The following is a 3,051-nucleotide window of genomic DNA, read 5'->3' on the forward strand; positions in this document are numbered from 1 at the left end:
ACTACAGACAACACACTGAAATTGTTAAAAAGCTTTATAAAAAAAGGAAAGTTTTAAGTTTGCTCTTAAAGGGAACCAGTACACTCTAAAAATGAAATGTTGGATTTACTTAACCATGTTATGTGACCTGGTTCCACTTAACTGAGTTGAGTAAATTCAAAGCAACATACTCATGTTCTTTGGCTAAAAAACTGGTATATTGCTTTGAATTTACTCAACTCAGTTAAGTGGAACCAGGTCACATAACATGGTTAAGTAAATCCAACATTTCATTTTTTACAGTGTAGGGTTAATGGGAGATGGTGATTATACGCCTGTTTAAAGAGAAGAGTTTTAATCTGTGATTTAAAAATGGAGACGGTAGAAGAGTTTTTGATTTCCGTTGGGAGAGAGTTCCAGAGGTAGGGTGCTGAGTAACTAAAAGCTCTTGAACCCATAGTGGTCAGATAAGCTGGCGGTTGAGTGAGTTGGATGGAGGAGGAGGACCTGAGTGTGTAGGAAGGTGTGTTAATGTGGAGAAGTTCTGTGAGATACTGAGGGGCAAGTTTATTGAGGGCTTTGAAGGTGAGGAGCAAGATTTTATAGGAAATACGAAATTTGATAGGGAGCCAGCGAAGATGCTTTAGGACAGGTGATATATGACTGGTGGAAGGGGTTCTGGAGATGATACGAGCAGCTGAGTTTTGGACCAGTTGTAGTTATTGGATGGATTTTGCTGGTAAAACGAAAAGTAGGGAGTTGCAATAAAAGTGTGAACTAGAATAGCGGTACTACCGGGTGAGAGGGATGGACGGAGACGAGCAATGTTACAGAGGTGAAAGTAGGCTGAACGAGTAATGTTGCTGATGTGAGATTTAAATGATAATGTGTTGTCTAGGATGACACCCAGACTCCTAACCTGAGGGACGGGGGATGTTGAGATGCTGTCAATGAGAATAGAGAAGTTGTTGGTTTTTGCAAGAGTGGATTTAGTTCCATTAAGAAGAAATTCTGTTTTGTCACTGTTTAGTTTAAGAAAGTTGCATGTGAACCAGGACCTGATATCAAATAAGCAGTCAGACAGTGAGGTGGGTGGGAGGGTGGCGTTGGGTTTGGTGGGCAGATAGAGCTGGGTGTCATCCGCATAACAGTGGAATTGGATATTATGTTTACGTAAAATATTTCCAAGCTGAGTCCAGCTTATATTCCTAGCATTTCCTTACAAACCTTACTGAGACATAAAATAAATTTGAAGCTGCTTTTTTCAAAAATATCTGTGTAATTTACAGACAAATCATACATCTTGACATGCATGGGATAAAATCTGACAGTCTTCCTCTAACAGTGAACAATTTTTCAATTTCATGTTTTACCAGCTGAAGAACGTTTGATTAAAATGTTACGTTAAACACATATTAGAAGAGGAACAAAATGTCACATAAATAAAAAACAATGTTTGTAGATAACTGATATCCTTTTTTTAAACAAGAAGTTTGATTAAATATTTCATCCATTATCTTTACCGGTTTCTTCCTTTTTGGGTTGTGGGGGTCACAGGTGCTCAGGTCCAGCAGTCTCTGTGAGGACAGGTGTTCAGTCCATCACAGGAACACCTGTAGAGACAAACAACCACTCACTTTCTCACTCACACCTAAGAACAATTTAGAGTTGTTAATTAACCTAACAGTCATGTTTTTAGTCTGTGGGAGGAAACAGGAGTACCCGGAGAAAACATGAACACTACCCAGAAATGTCCCCGGGCTGGGATTTGATCCAGCAACCTCACTGCTGAACTGAGCCACCGTAATAAAAATTAATACAACTTTTTAATATTTTGTTTTTTCTTTTGCTCATGAATTCTAAGGTTTGACGTCCTGACCCAGATTTTTTGGCTACAGATACAATCCGATTTTTTAAATGATTGSTCTTTCCGATATCGATCCGATACCRATCCGATCGCTTTAATTCTTTATTTCTTTCCAAGTGACAAGGTTGGTAGTATTAAAGCGAGCCCTACTGTTCCCACCAGGAGAAACATCCATTTTTCAGATTTTGCAAGATGCAGTTTCAGCATCATTGTTTTCCATTGAAAAGTGTTCCCACACTGTGGACATGGTTGCATACTTGTGTGTGTCTTGACTTCTTAACGGCAGTTGTAAAGCATGATGATGMTGAAAACTGTCACCAAAACTGGATCGGCCCGATCACATGACTAAATCTGATTCTGCCCGATTTTCAAAAAATGGCCATATCTGCCACCGATACCGAAACTGAGTATCTGATTGGGACATCCCTACCACTTTCTAATGAATGAATGAATGAAACTTTATTGATCCCTTGAAGGGAAATTACAGTTCTAAAAATAAATAAGAAAGAGGGTTTTACACACACGTTATTTTTTTTTGTCAAAAGTGATTGTGAACAAACACACATAGAAGATAGAGCCATCATTTAATGCTGGATATCCTTTCTGATGCAACTTGGGCTCAAACCTGATGCTCTAACGTGGCCCAGGAGGTTTTACACATATACAGTAACATGCCTAAATTGTAATAACAGTGCATAAATGGTCATTTTAATGACTTCTAAAGGAGAAAAGGTATTTTGCTGGAAGCAGGAAGCCAGCCACCTCGTGCTTAGTAATGGTGTTAAAGAAGAAAAGTGTCCTCGTTTGGGTGAGCCGGTCAGGGATCATGACTTACTTAAACACCAACCATCTGTCTSGTCTTTATTTCCTGCCTGAACTGAGTCACTCTTTGTTACTTGGTAGTTTAATAGAAATAAAGTCCAAATTTCTACCAAATAAAAACAACCATGTTATACAGTAAGTGTCTGTACTTAGACTGAAGCAGTGCATACAGAACGCAGAACATGAAGAACGCACACACACCGACACACTGTCTCTCTATCCTTGTGGGGACTTTCCATTGACTTCCATTCTTTTCTTTTTTTTTTTGAAATTTTATATTCTAACCCTGACCATTTACCCTAAAATTAACCTTTATGAGGAGCATTCGGTCCCCACAAGGCTGCATTTTCCTGATAAACCGTCCCTACCAAGTAGCCCCCCCC

General features: G+C 39.1%; 1 protein-coding gene across 1 annotated transcript in view; it reads left to right on the forward strand.

Annotated features, from left to right (window-relative positions):
• cacna1fa (calcium channel, voltage-dependent, L type, alpha 1F subunit a) overlaps positions 1-3,051 on the forward strand; it is a 46,314-nt gene that overhangs the window by 3,892 nt on the left and 39,371 nt on the right. The window lies entirely within an intron of this gene.

The sequence above is a fragment of the Austrofundulus limnaeus genome, unplaced genomic scaffold (genome assembly GCF_001266775.1).
Source record: "Austrofundulus limnaeus strain Quisiro unplaced genomic scaffold, Austrofundulus_limnaeus-1.0 Scaffold75, whole genome shotgun sequence".
Taxonomy (NCBI): domain Eukaryota; kingdom Metazoa; phylum Chordata; class Actinopteri; order Cyprinodontiformes; family Rivulidae; genus Austrofundulus; species Austrofundulus limnaeus.